Genomic DNA, 25,430 nt, shown 5'->3' on the forward strand with positions numbered 1-25,430 from the left:
TAACATTAGACATTTTTAAAATTAAAAACATCTGGACAATATTTTTGGACTTCAGTCAAAAATTAAAAAAGGTATTAGTTTAAGAGAAGATGAAAAATTGGACCGACCTGTAATGGCTCTTAAAACAATATATACATGAACACATTAAATTGGGGGATTTTTACTATTTTTTTAGGATTTTTTATTAATTAAATATCTCAATTCTACATTCACATTTAATAAGGAATAACATTCTAATAATAATAATAAATAAATGTATATAGACATGGTTTGTTTGTTTTGTTTTTATCTAATAATACTTGTATTTATATACTTTACTGTTTTTTTATTTGATTATAGGTTATTTATTTTTTTTTAAGAGCTTTATTGTTTAATGATTTTTTTATATTAGACATGTTTTTTTTATATTTGAGTTTTACAATTACATACTATAAAACCTTACTGTTGTTAATAGGTTTATTGTATAAGTTATAAACTTAAATTGATATACAATTAATTATATTCTATTAGGTGATAGATTTCAAATAGTGAGTAGTAGAGCAAGTGCTCGGATTGATCCAGCATGGAAGTATGCCATTGTAATAGAAGGAATAAGTATGCAATCACATGCATATTTTGTCATTCTACTTTTCAAAGTGGAGGCATTACACTTTTGAAGTATTATTTGGTCGGTTATGATCCATCAAAGAGTGTAAAGAAGTGCAATGATGTACCACCAGCCATTAAGAATGAGGTTATCGCATGGATATAAAGTAAAAATGCTGCCAAACAAAAGAAGGCAGCTATCTCCGAGAATATATGATCTGAACTGCGAGACGATTGCATAAGTAGTGAAGGAAGCATCCCAGTTGATGACGATGATGGTGGATATATACATGTATCCTAATGAGAGCAAGATGATTATCGTGTTGCCATACGAGCATAAAAACAAGTTAGGTTTAATCAAATGGGAAGCCAACAAAGTGGTCAAAGTGGTAGTAGTCAAACACCATTTGTAACACCAGTGGTAGTAGCCAACAAAGTGGTTTAACCGAACATAAGTAAATCATTTGGTTAATCACCAGTGAATGATAATTATAAATAAATATCATAAAGGATCATTCGGCAAATAGTCACCAAATACCATTCATACCATTCCGCAGGCATCCATTGAATAGTTTAATTATGTTCGGCAAAAAGCCACCAAATAAAATTTTGATATTTGTGTAGAAGTGATCCGTTCGGTTGCATAGAGTTGAATGTTAGCATATTTGTTCGGCAGTCATATGTCGAATAGGGACATTTGGTTCGACAACCCTCTGCATAATACAAGGTTATTCTAACTACATTTTCATCTTTTATGTGTAGAGCGAGCAGCATGGTGATGCTTCTACTCGAAACAGCGAGGTTGAGGCCTACACTAGGGCCGAGGTTAGGACCGAATACTCACATGACTACACTAATGAATTCACAACAAAAGAAGTTTTCATTTGTTAATTTAAAAATGATGTTCTACCTAACGGTAGTTGAAATGTGAATAATATAAACTTTATGTATAGATATTTCATTCGAGAGAAGCATTGATTAATTGGGCATGTGTATAAGGAAGGAGGAACAACTTAGTCATTGTCATTATGAGGTCTAATGCAACATAGGTGAGGAAGAAGAAAGCTAAAGTATATTTTGGTTGTGAAATAAGTGGTCGCCATAGGCCAACCAAGTTTGATATAAATGGTTAAAAGTCTAATGTCGATAGTCGGATGATAAAACGTCCTAAGGAGGCTAGGGACACTACTACGAGGAGATGTGGATGCCCATTCTCATTAAGGAATGTGCACTCTGGTCATGAGGATGAATGGACGCTAAATGTGGTATGTGGAGTGTATAATTAAAGAATTTTCGATTATGGTGAAGGGCATTCATTAGTGGGGAGATTATCCAAAGGAAAGAGTTATTTATTGATGGATATGTCTAAGAGTTTGATGAAACCAAAGGATATTTTGAAAATTTTAAAAGAAGGTGATGAATTAAATGCAACAACAATCAAAACAATATCCAATGTTAGACACTGCCAGAGGGTGAAAGAGAAGGTTGGAAGAATAGAAATGCAATCATTGCTAAGTAAGTTAGTTGAACACAATTACTTTGAGTGACATAGATGTTCTGGTGCTGATGATATTGTGATTGATTTGTTTTGGAGCCACCTTACGAATGTTGATCTCTTACATGCATTTCCACATGTATTGATCATGGATTACATGTATAAGACTAATAGATATCGTTTGCCACTTTTTGAGATTGTTGGAGTCACATCTACAAACATGACTTTCTTTGTTGCGTTTGCTCACATTATTTATGAGAATGAAGACAATTATATATGGGCTTTGACTAGGGTGAGGTCGTTATTCAACCACTACAACATTTTCTAGTAAAGCTCACCAATTTTTTTTTTGTAGGTATTGATGCAATTGTCACTATTGCTAGTTTTTATTACCCATTGCCACCTTGCAGTCACTATAGAGCATGTTGGAGGTTTTTGTTGGGGTGGCAAGAGAGCTAAGGCCACTCAAATGTAGGAATGGTGGAAGCTTTAAGACAGAAAGTTTGATAGGGCAACGGCTCACTTATGCTGCAGTTGGTTGCTGTATTGGTGGAGTATTTATATCATTAAATAATGTCTCCATGAACTTTGGTGACTAATTAATTGGGATTCAAAATGCATTTTTCCACCAAACATATCTTGCAGTGGGATTGAAGTTCATGCAGTGAAAAATTAAAATTAAAATTGCAGCTATTTGACCATATTCCAACCCTGTAATTTCCAAATGGTGCATGCTGATACTTGCATTGCCGCAAAAATTATGCAGAAAGTCAGATCACAGCACAATATGTCAATTGAATCTTACATTACAACTCATTCCATGCAAAAAATTTCATAAGTTACCCTTACACTAATTTACAAAAGAATACAACCAAAAGAGTATAGTAGTACCACCATGTGACCCTCTTAAATAGAGAACTCCTACATTTCCAAAATCATAAAGATCTAATGTATACAGAGAAAGAAAAAAGATCCATGTACACTAGAACTATCACCAAATCACTGACATTTGCATTTGTTGGTGCTTAGAGCAGTAGATCCCGCTGCCTTCCTCACAGCCTTCTAAAATTTACATCCTACAATTCATAGAGAAAAAAAATGAGAAAAAGAACAGAGAGTGTGAAGGAAATTGTAACAACTTCATTCACCCAATAAGTTATATAAAATGTATTCAGCCTTACCAATAACAGTAAGATTTTATTATCAATCTTATAGTATAACGTTGCAAAATATGACAAGAACTGACATCAACAAGGAAATTGGATTGATATTATTGAACTGTTGATTAAATGCTAAGCTAAACAATTAGTTTTAACTTCAAACCTTTGTCCATACTAAGAATGACATGTAACAAGGAAATGAAGTTTGGCTACATCAGGTTTCTTGTGCAATGGGTGAAAAATAGCTAGTCAACAATTACAGCAGGTTGTCATAGCAATGAAGTTCAGTTATACCCATAACTCCTTAGTGACCTTTCAAAAATTTTGCAGGAACACTCAAATTCAGTTAAGATACAACATGTGACACCAAAAGAACATCTAAGAGAGTTATTATAGGTTGAAACAAACATGAGATTCATAATAGAGTCAAACATATAGAGAAGCATAGAAATAATCTCTCACGACCATTTGAAAACGCAGCAACAAGCTAGGCATGAAGATCAATCACTTGATTTAAAGGAAATTCTTTGTATTAATGCAACTAGGCAGACCTATATGAGTGTTCACACATGAAATTAAGCATGCAGCAGAAGAGAATTGCACTTTTAACATCTCATATGAATTGGTAAAAGCCATCCAGTAAGCAAACCTAGAGAAACATGATTATTGAAGTTTTCAGTCAATACAAGAAAGTAAAAAGCACTTGCCCTTTAACCTTACAAGAAAAGGTCTTAAATTTTATTGAAGTTTTCACAAGAAAGGGTGATGTTTAACCTTACCTTTTAAATTAAGTAAAATATAGTTGTTCCTAGTGCTGCAGAAATTTCTGCCAGCAGGTCCAACTTAGAAAATTCACAACAAATGCAATACAGGTCCAGATTGGTTATTGTCCCAAAACAACCACTAGTAAGTCTACTTTCAAACCCCAAAATTTCATATTTAAATTTCCCACACAACAGTATAGAATTCAGCAGGAGTCCAGTAAGGTCAGATTCACCAAAAATGAGTTATTTTGCTACTCTTTGAGTAAAAACACCTTTTCTTTATAATTCGAAAAAATACCAGTACATGCAGGTTTAAAGACCTTATTTGAGCTATAAGATAAACCATTTTAAAACAAAAGTTAAGCGGAGGAAATTAAAATACAGACAGTACAAAAGGGATGCCTTTGTAGTTCAATTCATATCACTCTCTATTTCCTTTAAGCTTAAGCAAAAATTTCAACCAAGCAAAGCAATCAAACAAAAGTTAGAAACCTCACCTTTAAGCCAATAAGTGATCTCGAGTTCTCAGCACGTAGCTCCTACTGTCACATCACCCATTAAAGCACTATTTTGATATAAATACAGAGTCATCAAGTGAAATTTTGCATCACCATTTCTTTCCTGCAATATAAAGAATAAGGATGAAACAATGAGATGTATTTTCATATCTAATAAATGAATCCCCCTTTCCCTTTTCTCAATATATCTTTCTTTCCTCCATAATTGAGATCATTATGAGTTGCAACAACAATAGTGCATGATCAATGATAATTGCAAAACATGGGGAACAAAGCCAACAATATATATAACACTATGAATGCGTCATACAAATATACAATAAACAAACTAATGTCACGAGTATTCTTAACAATATTGCACATTTTTTTTTTTGGCCGGGCTACCAAATATTCTTAACCCATAAATCATAATGTAAAATATATAAAGATCAGGAAATTTGCAACATTATGACATTTGATGAGGACATATTTGTAACTTTCCTAACCCAAAGGGTTGGTGGTTTAAGTTAAAAAAAAAGAAGTGATAAATTTGGTAAACCTATGAAGTAAATTTGTAAAACAATTTGTTTGGAATTCTTAAACTTAAAGCATAAAAAAGCAAAGGTGCTATGGCCAAAATAAAAAAGCAAAGGTGCCGTGTGGGCCGTGTTTAGATCAACACATTATGCAATAAGATTACTATTCCTACTAGATTCTTGCCATAATCATCTAAAATATGTGGATGAGTTTTCACATGTGTGTAGAGGAGGAGAAGTATTCAAATCTACAGTAAGATTCACTGGTCACCACAAAAAAGATTAAAAGGGTAATCTGAGAGATACTTGAGCTGTGAGATACCTCTTGTGCCTCTGAACAAAGTGTGAGTTCTTGGCATCTTCCTCTACAAAAAAAATTAACAAATATAAAATAGGTCAGAGAGATTAGGGTTTTGAATTGAAAAATGAAAAAAAAAAAAAGATCAGGTTGAAGGTAGGAAAAGTGAGGCCAAGAGAGAACTTGGTGATGAGGGTTCCAATTATGGCTTACCCAACAAAGAACGACCAGTTTTGATTCCATTCCTGCTTGAAGAAAATAGGCCACAGATTGAACTTTCTCATTTCGGGAGAGAGTTGAGATCGTGAAAGAGACAGAGATAGAGACAGAGGGAGGCGCATCTGAAAAAAATGAAGAGGGAGTTAGGCCAGGGTTTCTATAGTACATAAGTATTTAGAGATTTTTTTAGTGGGAATGAGCTGAGGAGTAGGAATGGGATGTAATAGTGGCAGATGCAGTTTTTGGGCCTTGTGCACAGTCATTACAAATTAACGGCCCAATCACTATTGCAAATTTAGTTTGTGTTAGGGGTGGGAAAAGAATAATTATCCCACTAATCTCCTAATTTGGTTACTATGTTTATAGAGCTACCTATTAATCAACTATTGTACAAATTAGTGGATCCTAATGTAACTATTATCTCAACTATAAACATAGTAATCACTAACAATAAGTATTAGTGACCACCCCATTTGTCAATTGGCACCCTCTCATCTATGGGTGCAAAAAACAGTGGCCTTTGGCCATATTTGTTGTAATGAACGATGATTGTCTTCTTGGTGTGAATGTCACAGACCGAGATCTAGTACTCGTGAATGCAATATTTACTATTTTTCCTAGTGCCAGATATTAATTTATTGTGTAGATGGTACATTGGCAAAAATATTTTGGCGAATTGCAAGAACTTTGAAACCAATGATGATTAAGATAAGTTTTATAGTGCATGGCATTCCCTGGTAAAATCATTCAGAGGATGTGTATTTAAGAAATTTGCATGAGATTGAATCTAACTTAAGTTGGGTTCATGGGGGTTATTGTCCATCTGAAGGACACTTGGTTGACACGTGTATGCATTTTGGTAATACAAGTTTGAATTGGTAACCACTTCCTTATATTATATGGAGTTAATTGTTGTATTGTGATACTAACTTGTCTCTATAAATAGGGTAAAAAGTGCACATGCAAAGCTAAAAAAGAAAGTAGATTGTAGACCAACCTACTTCGTTATTTTTTGCTTGGCTGAGGGAATTGGGCCCAATGGACAACTATGATGCTGAATTGCGCAAACTAAAATATGCTGAACAAAACTTTAAGACAGTTTTCATAGGATTATTAATGATAGAGTTATTATGATAGGGAGCTGCTATTTGCACTCAAATAATGATTACTTGCACTCTTCTTGTGTGAGAGCATCAAGGAGTGTGAGATAATAGTTTTGGAGTGCATTTATCATTTCTCTTATGATATTGGGAATTGATTAAGGTTGGGTTCAATGTATTCTAGAACTCTATCATATTCTATTCTTAGTATCCTTATTCCTAGTATTATATAATGGTTGTAAATGCCGTATGGTAGAGTATGAAAATTATATTAGCTATAAGGCTTTGGAGGTCGAATCCCCTCAAAAAGATCTACTTTTTATATCCCTTCCCTCACTTTCTTTAGGTCTCGTTTGGAGGGTGGGTCAGGACTGGACAATTCCATTTAAAATGGACTAGAGTCCCAGACCCGTGTTTGGTGTTCTTATTAGCAAAATGGACATGACTGAGATCAAGGCCCACTGTCCGAAATAACCCAGAACAATTGACCCATGCCAACACACAGGCCAGCTTAGGACAACTCATGGATTGAATGATGTTCGAAAGACGTTGTTTGTCCCTGTACTATGGCTGTGTCGCACTTTGGTTCCCGTCATTTCAATTGCTTTTTTTAAGGACTGTGTTTCCATTAATGTTGCAATTAGACCCAATCTGTCAAGACCGTCTACTTTAGGGGTGGAAACGGTACGGTAACTATACTGAAACCTTGATATCGCGTGCCAACCGCTAGGGGTCAAAACCCTTGTTTTTGTCATCGATATCGTGTCGACGGTTTGGGTAATCGTAATTTTCGGTTGCGATCTAAGAAGGGCGGCATTGACACGGTACTGGGCTTGTCAAAACTTGAGAGAGACAGCGAGATGGAGAAAGCGAGACAGAGAGATGGAGATGGAGATGAAGAGATGGTTTAGGGTGAAGTTTGTGGTGGACTGGTAATGGTTCGTAGTTAGAAATGGGGGAGATGATGGATTGATGGTGGAGGTTGGAGAAAATCACAAAGAGAGAAGAGAGATTTGAAAAATTGAAAATGGACTGAATGAGAGAGATTTGAAAATGGACTATGCGGTACGGTATGGTATACCGACGGTATTATATGTAGGGAGCCGTTCCGATGCTGTTTATATGCGGTTCGGTACGATATTTTTGCCGATATCGTATTTGACCATTTTTATACCATATTGTTCGGTATTTTACGATATTGTTTGCAGTTTTTTTCGGTAATACGGTAAAAAAAACCCACCCTTTTTTTTGGTTGATCAACACGTGACTGCCAAATGGGAGTCACCTCCCACTTGGACGCACATAGAAGCTATTTCTCTTATTTGAGTTGTCCATTTGATTATGAAGAAGCATAAGGTTGGGAAAATTGGGGAGAAAGCCTACTTATTCTTGTGCGACGGCGGGTGTTTGTTTGAAATCAACCTCATCCATCTCAGAGTTCCATTCTTTTGAGGTGGGCTTCTAGGTCGGGTCGCAGTGGTTGACATCTTCTCTTCGATCTGGGTTACGGGCCGCAATGGTTGAGATTCAAGGTTCTTCTCTTCGATCTTCGATCTGGGTTTACGGGTCGAGCTGCAATGTCAACCTCATCCACAAGTGGTTTGCGCATATATGGCAAATGCAATGCATACATGAAGTTCTTTGTTGCAAAAACTCCTAAAAATCTAAATAGGCCATTCTGGAAATGCTAGAAGTGTGGTTAGCTTGACTAGTTGGATGAAATTAAGGAGGGTGAAGTTGCGATATTATTGTTGCTCCTAAGGAATTGACCAAGGCACTCAAAGGAATCAAAGAGATATTGTAACTTGTAAGCAGTGAAGATGTTATTGTAAGTGATATATGTGCTTTTATTTGTAATTGTAATGTTAGTTATGTTAAAGAAATGATGGGAAGTATTTTGATGGTTAGGTGAAGTGAATTTCTGTTGTAATGGTAGTGAAATTATGGTTGAATTCTAGTAATATCATGATATTGCATTATGTTATGCTGACAATGTAAGATGTTAATTCATGGAATATTTGGCAAAAAGAAATGGTTATTATGTTGTGTTCCTTGTAATGTTGTATGTAATCCAATATGACCAAAATGGTTGAAAACCAATATCATACTACATTGAGTGTACCAATATCATCCAACAACCTAAATGGACATACATAATTACAGTACATAATACACTGAGTCGTTATCTTTCCAAAACGTGGCAAGCTGCAAAAAAAGTATTTAGTCAACCTAACTGCACAAAAAGTGGCTCAAACCCTCCCTGTCAATTATGTAACCTATGCCTAACTAAAAAATATCAAATAGTACATAAAAATCATATTTGACAAGCCATCATTGGTCACAAAATAAGACAACACAAGCATTTCACTTAGGCTGGTTCATCCAAGGGTTTGCTCCTCATCCTTGGTCATTGTTGGCCTGGCTAGGTGGCTTCCATGGTCTTGGGGTTGGGCTAGGTATGTGATGTCTAATAAAAAGCTTTGCTTAAGTTGCTTGTGATGTGCTGGTGGAAATGTTGGGGCCTGGAATTAATACCCTGTTGGAGTTGTTCCTGCTGGAGTGGACCTTCGGCTTATTGGGGGCCTGCCAATAGTTGGGGCATGTGGAGCGGTGAGAGTGCCACCTCTTGGGGTCCTTGTCAAGGTAGCTGTGGCAAAAGGTGGCTGTGAGAATGTTGTAGCAGGTGAAGGTTGTGGAACAACCTATCACAAAGTAATAAAGAATAAAATTCACAAAGTAAAAAAAGTCACAAAAAATGTCCCAACATATTATTAAACTTTCTTACACTTGGACTCTCATTATAGTACTTTTCTTGAGTTTCAACCCTCCTTTTTGTCAACATAACAAACAAAAAAAACACATTAGTTATTAATCCATACATCAACTACTCCTAATTATGAAGCATCATTAATAGGCATGTGAAAAACTTGAAGCTTAGCAGACCAATCAGTTGGTCCAACATTCTTCTTCTTTCTATTTCTTTGTGAGGTATTAGGAGGTCCATCAGTTGCATACCTATCATGAGCACTTTCATGGTCTTGGTTAGTGCTAGTTGGTTGTGATTGGGTTAGCCCACTGGATGACACACCAGTATTTGCATGTGAGGCCCTCCAGTTTTTCCATTTATCCATCTCTTATCAATATATTTACCCTTAGGTGGAGCAGTAGGCTGATCTTTGTATGACCTTTTGTTATGCTATGTCTTCCAACATTAACTGCAAGTTATTTTGATTCTACCCTTCCTAGGTAGATATGTAGGATCTGCCTGTTGTGCCTTCTCCATCTCAGGGTCCTTCTTTCTAGACTTTCTTGGCCTATCAGGCTGTTTTTTTACCATTGAAGGCAGTGGTGGGTCCTTGTTTGTTTTGGGCCACATACTATATTCCTTCACATGATGTATAATGGGTTCATATGCTTTCATATATGCAACATTGTGGTAGTGATGGTTGACATAATTCTGAATTTTATCAGTTGACCTATTATATGTCAGTGCAGATATCGCATGCACACAAGGGATTCCATTAAGGTCCCACCTTCTACATGTGTATGTATGTTGTGCCAAGTGCACTACATACTGTTCTTGCAATGTATCACCAACCTGAAATATGTCTTTCCTTGAATAAATCACTGAATAATTTCTACTAGCCCACTTTAACACCTCTACCATTTTCAAAATCTTTGGACATATAACACACTCTAATTTCTTCATCCACAACCTTTTAGTTGACAAAATTTTCATTAGATTACATCTAATCATCTCCATTATGGTCATTTTAGGTTTGTCCCTGGTATCTAAGATGTATGAGTTAAATGTTTCACATAGGTTATTCAAGAGCATGTCATACTTGATCCTATGTTTGGCCCACCTATTAGGGTTCCTACCTATTAACCAATTTAAGGATCTTCATTGAATTCTTTAATTTATTCATTTCCACATCAAAATCAGGTGCATTATGTGCCTTTGCAGAAGCCCACAACAGGTCTTTGTATGCTTTATTTTTGAAACTTTCTTTAAAATTCTCATACAGATGTTTGACATACAATCTGTGATCTGCCCCTGGTACCACACTAGTGAATGCCCTATCCAATCCCTAATTGAAATAATTAATCAATTATCTATTGTTATTCTCATCATAATAAGTAATATTGTGATTGTATATATAAATAAATAAGTATATTTACCTTTTGTTGGTCTAAGATGAAAGTTCATCCATGTTCTTCAACAGGACCAAGATCTTCAATCAACAATTGTAAAAACCAGCATCAAGTGTCTTTGTTCTCGATCTCAACCATTGCATATGCAATAGGATGCATGTTATCATTGACATCGACTCCAACTGCTGCCAACAATTGACCTGTGCAACACCACCATTAAATACATTAAAAACAAGTCTTTGTATGCATACCTACGTATGCCCATTTCAAGTGACATCAATCTACACCTATCAGTGGTCTGCACCTAGCTTTAAACTCTGTCTTCAAAGCCTCCAAACAAACATATACTCTATGTAAATTAGGCCCTTGCATCTTCATAAGCATTGAGCTTCTTGGAGTGGTTGATCTGCATTACCTTTGCACAATAGTCTCAAAGCTTGGCATATTGCTCATTGTAAGTCCCCTCAATCAATCGAATTTCCACTGCCTTTGCTTTGCTAAGCTGACTCCTGGTCAATGTGACTCCATAGTCTCTCTTCACTTAGCCCTTTATCAGTGATAGTTTGATCCTTTGATCTTCTTTTATCCTCTCGATCAAGATACTTCTTAGCAATAAATAGGGCACCAATATTCTTGTTTCTATCTCTCCTACTACAAGTATGTTCCATAATCAGTTTCGTAATGTAAAAGGTATGATTCTCATATCATATCGATGACATATCGGATACAGATAAGCGATATTCTGTCATTCTTTATAGGTTGGTTAATAATTCATCTATTAGATGGGTTATTAGATGGAATTAAGAAATGGCTTTATAAAGGAAGTAGTACGGAGATATTTTCCCACATATACAAGTTTTCAATCGATGTATAAAGTACTATATTCCCATGTAAGGGTTATGTTTTATATTTCCTTTTACTTAATTTCTCCAATATAAGTATTACATTACTTAAACTTTTATTTATTTTGTAGGGCTTTCGACGTGTTCCAGGTTATCTGCATACCTACTTTCATCCTTTTTTTCGTAAGAGGCAACCAAATCTACTTCAACATGTTGTATGAGTGCGTCCACAACAACGTATTATACCTATAAGAGCCCCTGTAGTTACAGCAACTTACCAGGAAGCTAATTTGGTACAGTTTGGTATTGTTGTGCTATGAGAAAAGTTATGTAGAGTAAACAACATGTTTAAGTGTGTTTGATAAATTTTAACGTTAAACTGATGCAACTATATGTAAAATGATTATAATAATTAGGTTGATAAGTGTTTTGCACTCATTTTCTAGTGTAGTGTAGTTAATGTTAATTTAATTAAATCGTTATGTATATGCATTGCTCATTAATTAAAGCAGAAATTTTGAGTGTATTTGTTAAGGCTTGAGAAGGCATGACAGTTATCCCATTTGCAGGCCATATCAATGGGGATTAAAGTTAAAAATAGTATTGTTTTTGTTTGAGATTTGAGATTTGAGATTTGAGATGAAAGATTTGTTTAAAACTGTAACAATGCATGCATGAATGTGTGGGACTAATGAATAATGAGGATGATACAACTGATTAGTCTTGAGCTACTCTTCTTCTCTTTATTGTATGCTTCAATATGTTAAATTTTCATTAAAGAGTGAAGTTGTCTGCCCTCATGGAAAAAATTTCTTCAACTATTGTGATTTAGAGGTTTTTTTTAGGTTGTCAATTTATCATCAAATAAAGCATTAGTGTGGTCATGTGGAGAGTAAAATCGTCTATACGACTTGTATATATACTTTATTTGACACTCACTTGAAGAAATTTTAAGTTTCAAAAAAGGTAGAAAACATTTTAAATCACGATCGTACGCACGATTAAAAAAACTTAAAGCCAGTAGCAATGCGATGCGTGTTAAAAAACTACTATGTATGGTGTTGTTGGAGCTGTGTGCATTTTTCTGCCATTTATACGAGAAAACTTTCTCATCTAACATTTTTTTCACAATCAACTTGGCGCATAGCTTTTACTCTTTGCCAGCTTGAGCGCATATTCTCACCAGCATTCGTTGATGTAATGGAACATCTCTCAGCACTTGGGTGAATTGAAGCCGCTATTGTAGGACTAGTTCACCATCGATGGATATATCTCATCGAGCGGTATGTTTCATACTCCTGAAGCATAAGTTTTTATAAATCTGTAAATTGTGGCATCTTACTTTATAATTTTTTTTCTTCTAATGTATATATTAGATACCTAGGGACACTAAAGAGGTATGTTCGCAATAAAAGTCGTCTTAAGGAGTTAATTGCAGAAGGCTATATAGCAGAAGAATGTTTATCATTTTGTTCTATGTACTTGGATGACATGGAGACTCGTCACAACCGGCTTAGTCGAAATGCAAACAAGGATTTCTGATCTGTACCTGGTGGTTTCTCAATATTCCTTAATCAAGAATATACCCTTGGTGGTAAGGGTTTGTTAAAATACATGGACGAACAAGAATGGACTCGCACATCGAATTATGTCTTGAATAATTGCCATGAGGTTGATCTTTTCTAAGGTGAGCTTAAATAATTTTCGTATAGATTTAGTTTATAGCATCCAATTTGATATGACAAATGTTCAATTTTGTTGCAGCAACTACAATAAACAAGCAAATGACAACATGGTAGGAAAACAGTCAGTGTGGGAGGCAAAACAAATAGCTCGTGCCAATTTCCCTAAGTGGTTTCATGCACATGTAAGTACAATTATGGTTTCATTTGGTATGTCACCCCAAGGTTAACTTATTCATATTTCATAACACAAAAGGATGTATAGTTTTTGCTGAATGTTCCATAATGGCCTATTGTTTACTTCCATAGGTCAGTGACATGCCAACAAATGACCCAGATGCAGCTCATGATGACTTGTTTGCACTGGAAATGAGACTGAGTCGGTGGTGTAGAAAGTATAAAAAATATGTCATAAATGATTATAGATTCCGCATAAATTCCTTGGATAAGAAGAAAAAAAATCAAAACAGTTGTGTTTATGTTAAAGCGCCAGTTCCAAGTTATGCGAGCAGGAATGATAGAAATCTTGTTGATGGTCTTAATGATTACTACAGGGTTCTTACTGATGTAATTAAGTTGGATTATCAAGATGATAGTAAACTAGTTTTGTTTGACTGTGATTAGGTTAATAGTAATTAACCATGGTTCTAGAGGTATTTAACATGACAAATATGGTTTTATTTTAGTAAACTTTAACCATCTACTGCCCCTAAGGGATACCTCAGGCCTCATACTTGCATCGTAGGCACAACAAGTGTTCTATGTACAAGATCCATTAGATGAAGATTGGAAAGTTGCAATTACAACGAATCCTCGAGATTTATATGACATGCCATATGCCCCACATCATAAATGAATAAAATTCAGATGATACATCAATCAATACTATAGAGGTCCAGCTGCAAACCAATGTGCCCGGAGTCACAGTTAACCAATCTTTGCCACCCCAACCAGTCATAACTACAGCGCTTGATACAAATGCAATTAGTTCATAAGAAAAATGGTAAGGCTATGGATGACTCTCATAAGGCCGATATTGGCTGCTGTTTGCAGATATTGCTACTTAGAAAATAGAGGTGTACACTTAATCAAATGACTAACGGTTATTCTACATCCCAAGTTAAGTGTATTTGAATACTTTATATTGGGGTTATTTTGTTTCTCAATATATGTTGACATGCTGGGACCATATTATGCTTTTCTAAGTTTGCTCTTGTTAACAAAAATTATTAATCCTTACAATGTATTTATTATTGGAATTGAAATATGTATGTAGGTTGTAGTCATGTTCATTTTTGTAATCAGGAAATTATTACCTAGTAACAGATTAAATTTTAACTAATGGTGGCAATTCACTTTATAATTTCACCTCTACACAAAAAGGGTCATGGGTTCAATTGATTCTTTTACCAAAGTTTAAAAAAAAACAAAACAAAACAAAATTACAGAAGGTGCATCACAATAAATTAGTTAAAAAACACCATATTGCTTATATTAAAATTACAAATACATATTGGCCAAAAAATAAATTACAAACACAGAAAATCTTTTCTTGGCCACACAAACACAGATAATTAAAACTGTGAAAATATCAAAGTTCCGATTACAATGGCTACCTAAATATAACAATAATGCGTCTATCTATTAATAGAATGGTAAGATGATTCCTCATATGACTGATAATCAAAGAACCATATTCAAAACTCTTCATGCGCTGGTTGTACTATGCAAACCAAGTTCGACTTTGTTGTGGTTTAATCCCTACGACAACGGTAGGCTTTCCTGCGAACAATATTGGTTTCACCTGTGCTCATAGTTTGAGATTCAGTGTCAGAAACAATAGTATTTAAAACATGGGTCTCACCGTGGGATGAACTTTTGGATTGCTGAGCTCCCTCGATTTCAGATGTTGGTTCAATAGACATTTGATGAGCAATGTTATTCATGCCCTCTAATTCATGAGGATTCCCAGCTAGAGATGGAACATTTCATATACCATCTTCATTAAAGTACATGAGCCATATCTTCATCAATTTCGGTGGAATTGAAGGTGGAGGTGTAGGTGTTGAACCAAAATCCAACTGGCGTTTTGCAACATATGATTTAGAGGAACGTTTTTTTGTGTGGCATGGTTGATGAAGGGAGTCACTACGCACACATAGTGATTAATTTTTTTTTAGCCAAGTGAACTTCAAAACAAGTGGAGGAAATGTTGCTTAATCTATCATTTAATATAAAGCCTTTGAGCCAAAATTGTCTTATCAGAAAGATTATCAAATCTAGAGAAGTCATTGATTCTCTCCATTGATGACTAGAGTTACATGTAATAATGATATTTCCTGCACTAGAGTAAATCAACATTTATAATCAATGTCAGACAACAAGTCGATGGTTGAGAAGCGTGTCACAGATCTAATTTCTGTGACAATAATATCACAAATATATTTTCAGTGTGATTTTTTTTTGTATGCGTGTGATATACAGTGGGATTAATGAGTGGCAAAAATTAAGCAAAAAAATTGGCGCATTTTTTACAATTTAATTGCCACTTAATAGAGTCACAGAACACATTGTTAATGAATACAATACTAATACAAAAAGGTGATTCTAGAACTCCCCTACACAACACCCAAAGACAGATAAAGAGAACAAACCTAACCCTTTAGCTTGACATTAGAAATACCAACACCCAAATACATTGTCCTCCTCACCCTTCTTCTCTACTGCGACGGTGGTGTGTTAGAACGAATTCGTAAATTCAGCTCTCAATAAAAGGCAAGTATTTCATTACCACATATGAGATGCTACTTATTATTTATATAAGAATTTGCATGAACTATTATTGACTGCTAACTTGTTCATATATATATAACTCAAATCTCAAATCTTTTCATTATCCTTCCAAAACTTTCCTTAAAAATCCAAACTCATCAAAAAGATGCATTTGTTCAAACTACAATATCTGAATACATAAGTCCATAAAACTTGAATACGCAAAAACCATAAAGGTTCTAATTTCCAGCACAAACTTCAAATAGAAACATTTAATTTTATCCAAAAGCCTAAAACAAAATTTTTCGAATATAAATGAAGTTCCTCAAATTCTTTAAAACATGCTCTCCAATGGAAATAAACTCATAATGATGAATGCATTATAGTTCTAATCAATTTTCTCAAAATATTATATAAACTTATTTACATCATCATGCATAAACCATAAATATCAATTTAAACTTATGGAAGAAGATTTTGAAAACCAAAGTCCAACTCACAATCTTTTTAGCTCAAATCCAAACTCAATATAGTCAAGAAATGAATTTAATCATCAAATGTATAAAACATTTCAGAAAAACAAAAGTCAGTCCACTCACTGTTTAACGAATCTATGCCCAATCCTTTCCGGAACACGTTTCTATCTCACAATCTCTCATTTGTTCGCCGCTAAAAAATAGCCGAGAAGCGGAGCTCCATCGACCTACCACAAGAACACTACTCACTTTAACAATCGGAAACAAAGTCTACGAATTCCGAATAGAGCGGCGAAAGACCAAACTACCCTTACAATCTAACCGGAGGTCCATGTTTAACCAACGTCGAATTTAATTTGATTAAATCAAATGTGACTACCGAGTCACCCACTAAAAACCAAAAACTCTAATTTTTTTCGGAACAAATATATACCGTATTCAACACGATCCCAATTATGGTTTGAATTCAAATTTGCTTGTCAAGATGGTTTGGGTCGACATTTCTGAGCCACGACATGTCCAACACAAAACTCGACACCATTAATTTCTAGAATTCACAACCATTTGCAACAATTGGAAAAATGGTCGAAATTAGCATTGGTCACCACGCACGGTGGCTGCCCACCACAGATTTCACAACCAAAACTCAGATAACAATGGTTTAGACCTGAAAACTAATTCATATAAACCCAACCTGCACAGAAGGACTCAAAACAGTTAAAACTAAACTACCAGCACTGCTACACACAACAGAGCTCGCGGTGGCAGTGGCAGCAGGATACATAGATCATAAATTCTCAATTAAAAACATTTCAATTCACACCAACTAGGCTGAAATAAACAAAAGAACCCAGAAAACATGAATCACGTGCCACCACTCGCAACGAAGCTCACGGTGGCCGTGAGACCCAAACAGGGGATTTCAATTCCACTAATTTTTGAGCTAATTTGAATCAAACAACAGCAAGAGTATGACGAGAGAATCAAAATCAATACCTGGGTTACGGCCAACAATCGTTGGGGTCGCCGAAAAATTGGAAGGGAGGCCGACGGCTTCAATTTGTCATTTCTCTGTTGCAGGTGGTCGTCGAAGCGAGGGAAAGCCATGAAAAGACTCGTCGTGACGAGAGGAGAAGGACCCAGGTAGTCTGGCGTTACAACCCCATTAGAAAACGCAGATCGCTAGTGAGGTTTGGTTCAGATTTCGCGGAGTTGGCTTCGAGGTGGGGAATCGGCCGATGGCCTTGGGTCGTCAGGAAAGTGGCCGAAGAGGCTAGGCTTCGGGTGCAACTAGTGTGCGCAGGGGAGGGAAGAGAGAAGAGAGAGGCCCAGGCTGGGGAGAGAGAGAAGATAAGAAAAACAAAAAAAGTGATGTCAGGGAGAGAGAAGATAGAAAACCCCATAATATTCTGGACTTTTGGGGTTTAAAAGATTTGAGCATGAAATGACAAAAATGCCCCTCCTACTTCATTTGTCTGTAACTATTAAACTGTAACTCCGATTAGTAAACGGTTTACGTGTATGCGTTCATAAGCTCGAGACCTTTCTAATGAGACCAAAATCAAAATCGAAAACCAAATAAATATTCAAGTCAACATTTGGGTCAAGCTTTAAAATAAAACATTTAACAAAATAAAATAAAGTAAAATAAAACAATTATTTGTGCTGCAAATAATTACGTAAAAATTCCCCAAGAATGTTTTAATATAAAACAACAAGAATTCAATTTCCAACAAATTCATTTTTGTGAAAACAAAATAGGTTGTTGAAAACAAAAATTTGAATTTTGTACGGTAGATTAGAAGAGGAAACTTTCTCGAGATATCACAATTCAACATCTTTTAAAAACCTCTTAAAACCAGGTTAAGTAAAAATTCAAATTTTTACAGAAATTTGGGTCGGGTTGTTACATAAGGAGATCATGCTAGTTATAGGTGTGTACCTTCTTATAGTTTGATGCTAGAAGCTGTGTTTGACCAAATCTTGAAATTAGGTTCTTTCATTTGTATTATTTGTGCGCACTAAGGATTGTTTAATCAGGTTAATAGGTTGATATTCTTACTGTGTAATATATGATTGTCCAAGTGGGAAAATGTAAGAACTTTATGGACGTATCATATATTATTAAGGATTAACAGTAATTATATGTGATGTTTTTATTGGTTAAGTAATAGAGAATATATCATGGATATTCATGTGCGCTATAATCTAATTGTGATTATAAGTATTATGGCATGAGGAGACCTAATAATCTAATCTTACTTGATTAGTCTGATATGAATACTAGTACGTTGCTTGTCTTTTAAGTGGTGTAATCTTAGTATGGCAAGGACTAGCTCCTTAATGGGTTAGGGCTTTACCATAAACATCTATATAAGCAAGGTCCCTGCTTTCACAATTTTATGCTATATAATTCTAGTCCCATTGAAAGACAGAGTACTAAGGTAATTGGAGAGAGCAGAAGACCTTGTTTCTAACTTCACTTTGTTGATTAGTTGTGATGGCCTCATCAAGTATTTGTTTCTGATTTGATTAATAAACTGCCTTGATGTTCATGTGTTTGTATCTCTATGATCGTGTGTGTGAATATTGTGTGAACTTACAAAGTCATAAACTAGAAACACATGGATCTATATTACATAAAGCAATAACATCGAATTATTGAGAACCCTACCTGGTGGAGATGAGATGAGAAAGTTGTCTTTGATGGAAGATTGATGGCTGTCTTGGGAGCTCACTTGTTCAGAAAAGTTAATTTGTTTAATGTGAAATTTTGTTGACGTGAATTCCTTAGAAATCTCTAGGGGAGAGGTTGGAGAATTGGTATTTATATATAACTCACTCTCCAAACTCCATCAAACTCCACTGTTTATTTACGGAGGTGTATTCGATTTGGATTTATAATGACTTTTGTAGACTTTTTATAAGCAACAAAATTTTGCAGAGTATATTAATTTCTATAGACTCCACGTAACTCTCATAGATTTCATGACTGACTTTTACATAATTCTATAGAATTAGATAATAGACTTTTACAAAATTCTATGTTTGAGTTTTATAGAGTTTGATAGACTTTTCTAATGAATTTTCTTTATTTTTTTACCAAAAAAAATAGAGATATGTAATGTCATCGCACACATTTTGAACATCTCTTTATTGTTGTTTTATCTATCGATCGTGTCTTTTTCCTTTTTATATATGTTGATCTTTTCATTAAATTGAATCCTAGTTCTTATCAAATCATCACAAACACTCTAATAAGATACCAAGATATATATGTAAGTCATGATAGTGTAATCACCCATGATTATATAGCAAGAATTCAAGTCCAATTGGCTATAAAGTATAAGAACACGATATGTTATCACCAAAACAGAACACCATATGTAAGTATGCCATTGTACCAAAAAAAAAAAAGAACACGATATGTAATAGTCAATTTACAAGTCCAAGATCATTAATCCATGAATATATATTCAAGTTTTGTATAGCTAATTTATAGATGAAGAAGAATGAGAAAAAAAATCTCAGATGTATAGCAAAATATGGACGATTATTGTATATATCTAGATATAATTAGCTATACATCTGGATACATGATTACTTAGGGGGTGCATTGTTGAAAAAACAAAGGAGGGGGGACGGGGGTGTATTGTTTTCCAAAATGGCTAAATGCATAAGAATTTGAAGATCTAGTTGGGCTATTTGGGACTTGTCATAGTGGAGTGGTGGTCAATATATAGAAAAAAGAAAAGTTGGGAAGAGGAGAGAGAGTGGAGCAATAAGATTGATGATCATTGTAGGCTAGGGTTAGGGTTAGGGTTAAGGTTTAAAGATCAGTTGTAGAGAAAAAAAATTTCAACATCTGAAATCCATAGAAAAATTTGGGGAGGGTACTGGAGAATTGATGGAACTTGGTATTTATATTTTACACTCAAAAGTGTACAAAAGTCCACCATTTTGTAAAGTCATTAAAAGTCAATGATTTTTTTGAATATTACAAGGGACTTTTATAGAGTTTATAAAAGTCTTAATTGAATATTACACAATTTTTGTGGATTTTTTAGAAGTTTCTCAAAATCTTAATTGAATACCACTAGATTTTTATGGACTTTTTAAAAGTTTTAATTGAATACTGCAATACTTTTAGAGCATGTGCATTGGTTAGCTATAAGCAATAGCTAAAGCTTAAATTTATCTAAAAGTTACAAAAATCAGCTACATTGGTTAGCTGAAAGCTAAGCTAATTGCAATAGCTAAATTTTTAGCTATGTTTATCTAAAAATTTAGCTATTGCAAGCTCAAAAGCTAAGAAAAGGCTGGACCCCATTGTGCACAGCAAGAGAGAGAAAATAACATGGTGGCGCATGCTGATTGGTTAGCTTCCCTATGGCTGGGTCCCATCCGACCTGCATATGAAGAAGCTGGCCCATTTGTGACCGTTAAAATATATGACTGTTGCACACTTGGTGTTAATTGCACGTGGTGACTGGGTTTCAATTCATTCAATTGTTTTTTTAACTTTTTTACATGCATAAGTCAATCAAAAGAATGTGCTGGGCCTGATGGCATTTTAAAATTGAAAGTAGTTGGCTGGGTCTCAATTCATTCAATTGTTTTTTTTTTAACTTTTTTACATGCATCAACCAATCAAAAGAGTGTGGTGGCATTTTAAAATTGAAAATAGTTGCAACGGGTCCAAATTGTGACCGTGGCTTCAATTTTTTTTTAAAAGCTGGTTCATTTTTTTGTACACAATTTCACTCACCTCCCACCCCTATTTATATATATATATATATAATTTCATCACTCACAATTTTCACAACACTTTCTAAATTATTGTGAGAAGCTTAAAAATTTGTGGAGAGTTTGGTTTAGTGGTTTGTTCATTTTCTACAATATATTTTTTTTAATCAAATATGAATAGTGGGAAAAGCAAAGGTCCCAATTTTTCCAATGAAAATCAAGTGGCCCTTTGCAAAGCCTATGTAGAGGTGATGCAGGATCCAGAAGTTGGTGCAGATCAAGGGAATGAGGTTTTTTGGCAGAGAATACAAAAAAAATATCAAGATCGCACTGGCGATATGAGATCACTCACCTCTGTGCAAACACAAATGAGAAGAATAAAAAAATCTGTCGTTTATTATCAAGGTTGTCTTACTCAAGTTGAAACTGAGCAACACAGTGGGTAAAGTGAAGTAAATAAGGTAATATTATAATTTTTTTTTGGTTTAATACTATAATTTCTGTTCTTTGGTTTATATCTTACACATGAATAATATAAATGCAGATTGATCAAGCCAAAAAATTGTACGCAGAAAAGCATGACTGCAAGGCCTTCAAGTTTAACCATTGTCTGCCAGTTTTAAGAGATTGTCTCTTTCTTCGTCCGAAGTCAATCTATATGAGACATTTCGACGCTCAAAATACTCCTCAATCGCAGCTAGTCGAGGCCGTTGATCTTTCTTGCGAAGACGTGCTTTCCTAATCTTCTTAGACCTCTTCATCGAGCGAAAGGCCTCCAGGAAAAAAAGCCACAATAGAGATCAGGAAGAAGACAACACATGATGATCGAGCCAGACAAGCACGAGATGAGACGTTGTGCGCCATGGTCAAGGCGCAAGAACGGATAGTATATAGGAGTACTTGAAGGCCAGTTGGGGATTCAACAAAGGGATGCGGACATGAGGATAATATCAACGAATATTTCTAGAATGGATGAAAAAACCAAAGTTTTTTGGGTGGAAATGAAGCGTCAATTGATGGCTAAATACGCATCTAATCCATCCAGATCGACTGCTTCAGGATCGAGCAGCGATATCTATTTTCCCACGTTCGATCCTTGATTTCCTAGTTTATTTTCCATGTTGTATTTCCTTTATTGTGTATTTCCTTGATTGTTGTTTTCCTTTATTATGTATTTCTTTTATTATGTATTTCTTTAAATTAAAAACATTACAATTAATTAAAAAATTACAATTAAATAAAAACATTACAATTAAATAAAAACAACACTTGAAGATGCAACACAAATGCTAATCTCATTCCTAGCCCCCTTCAACGCCCACAGATGATCAATGATATTTAACGAAGATTCGTGTGCGCAGCTTCATTCCGGATAGCTCTGTAGCGATCCATTGAGAACTCGGCTTACGTGTAGTTGGCCCCAAAGAAGGTTTGTCTAAAAGTTCTTGAGCGTTCCAGATGTGGTAGAGGGTCAACACTTGGCGTATCTTCCATAACATTGTAAGCTCTACGTGGGCGACGTCTTATCGTGTCTTCTTCATCATGTTCATCATTCTCATCATTTGATACTCACTCATCTTCAACAATTATATTGTGCATGATGATGCACGCCTGCATGATGTATGATACGAGATCCAAATCCCAAGATCGAGCAGCCCCTTTAACAATTGCCCAATGCGCCTGTAGAATCCCAAAAGCCCTTTCAACATCCTTTCGATATACTGATTGCAATTTTGCAAAGTGTGCATGTTTTGGGTTTCCTAGTTGCCTTATGGTCTGGATGAAAGTTGCCCACTTGGGATATATCTCATCTACAAGATAGTATGCAATATTGTATTTGTCGCCCATTAACTGTGTAGTTAACCTCCGGAGCCCTCCCATAATATAGATCATTGAAAATTGACGAAGCATACAAGACATTGAGGTTGTTGTTAGCCCCTGGCATCCCGAAATTTGCATGTCATATCCACATGTCTTTTGATGTAACTGCCTCAAGAATCAATGTTGGTTTGTGCTTATGCCCTTTATATCTTCCCACTAAAGCTACGGGACAGTCTTCCATTCCTAATGCATGCAATCAATGATGTCGATCATTTCGGCGAACCCACGTGCCTCACCATGGTGTAGGAGCCTCTGCATATCCGCTTGCATTGGCTTCCGAAGGTACTGTGGTCCGATGACGTAGACCATTGCTGTGCAAAATTTCTTCAAGCATTTAAGTGTTGTGCTTGCTCCCATTCTGCACAGTTCATCACAAGCATCCCCGGCCACGCCATATGCAAATTGCCGCATCGCCGATGTTATCTTTTGATGAGTGGATAAGCCCTCATGTTGGGCAGCATTAAGTTTTAGGATGAAGTAAGAGTCAAAATTACAGACTCCATCAATGATCCTCTGAAATAAGGCGGGGTATATTCTGTATCGCCTCTGGAAGAACTTGTCACCATATGTTGGATTAGGATTGAAATAGTCCTTCCAAAGTCATTGAGCGCTTTCGGATCTTCCTTGGTAAACATATTGCCGTTTTTTCTTCTCTTTACGACACCCCTGGCTTGAGCTTTTTTCCTCTATTTTGTCCACAAAACCATGAAATTTGTAAAGTTGGTATCTTCCTCATCACACGATCCATCGAAGGGTATAATGGGGGTCATGAGATAATTGGGCAAATTAGGATTGATGGGGAAATTTGGGGCCATTGTGGGATTGGGGGTCATTGCGAAATTGGGATCCATGGGGAAATTGAAATCAATGGGGAAATTGAGATTCATGGTTGTTGGATATGGTGTTTTGTGGATGAAGAGTGTGTAGTGTGGTTATATTTATAGAGATGAAAATGTGAGGTACATGATTAATAAAGTAGATAGTGAATGAGGTAGATGATTAATGAGGTAGATAGTGAATGAGGTAGATGACGAATGAGGTAAATGATGAATGAGGTAGATAGTGAAAATACACAAATGAAAAAAAATTTAAATATGTATTAAAATAATAATATTTAAATATATTCAATATTATACTCATATTAAAGATTTCATTAAAATAATTACAATAATATAATTATTAAACTATATTAATTTATATATTTTAATCTATAAGAGTATACATGAATATATTTTCTAAATTAAATAGGTGAGTTTTAGTTATAACATTTACCAATGTACAAGTTTGTGGTTTTAACTAAAAGCTATAGCTAAATATTGCTTTTAGTTATAGTTATAGCTAAAACCATTGCACATGTTTTTATAGACTGTTTAAAAGTATTAATTGAATATCATCATACTTTAATTTCAATTCTAGTAAAGTCATTTAAAATCTTAATTGAATACACGTCAATGACTTTTTGAATACCGAATTACTTTTAAAGACTCTTTGAAAGTTTTTATTGAATACCTACAAATTTTTATAGATTTTTTAAAAGTCTTAATTGAATACCTACATACTATAAACTTTTTAAAAATATTATTTGAATAACATAAAATTTTAATGAACTTTTTAAAAATTTTAATTGAATAATATTAGACTTTTTAATTCTACCAAAATTCATTAAAATATTAATTAAATACAACAATGAGCACATTTTGACTATCACTTTGAACACTATTCAGTATTCACCATCCAAACAGACCACTTCATATGACTATAGCTCATATATGACCAGCAGTGCTCTGCTGCCAGACGTCTGGGAGGGGGATTTTGCGCGACTAAATACATCTCAGCCGCTCATTTTATTTTAATTGAATCATGTGGCTGGTAATTGATGCAGTGTTTAACACAATTTTGGACTGCACGTGTCCCAATAAATTAAAATAATCATTTTCTCTCTCCTGCCCTAATTGAATCATCCTAGCTTTGGTCGTTGGTTAAAAAGTAAAAACCCACTACACTCGTAAAAGTTTAGCCATGGTTGCCAAATCCAAATAACATTCTGTTCATTCAAATCTAAAAATTGAAATGTCTTCCTTTCTTTCAAAGCTCAAAGTGGTGTCTCATGCCTAAGCTTCTCTATGTCAACTATAATTCTTCAAACAGTCAATATTAATTCGTTACACAATTTGCAACCCAAAATATTGGATGTAGAAACAGTTGGGATTACATTATCAAAA

The 25,430-nt window shown here is 35.0% G+C and overlaps 1 pseudogene; it reads right to left on the reverse strand.

The window, feature by feature from the left end:
* Positions 1 to 4,529: 4,529 nt before the first annotated feature.
* Positions 4,530 to 5,619, reverse strand: LOC147283714 (ATP synthase small subunit 6, mitochondrial pseudogene; annotated as a pseudogene).
* Positions 5,620 to 25,430: the final 19,811 nt, after the last annotated feature.

Source organism: Dryas octopetala, chromosome 5 (assembly GCF_963921425.1).
Source record: "Dryas octopetala chromosome 5, drDryOcto1.1, whole genome shotgun sequence".
NCBI classification, from domain to species: Eukaryota; Viridiplantae; Streptophyta; class Magnoliopsida; order Rosales; family Rosaceae; genus Dryas; species Dryas octopetala.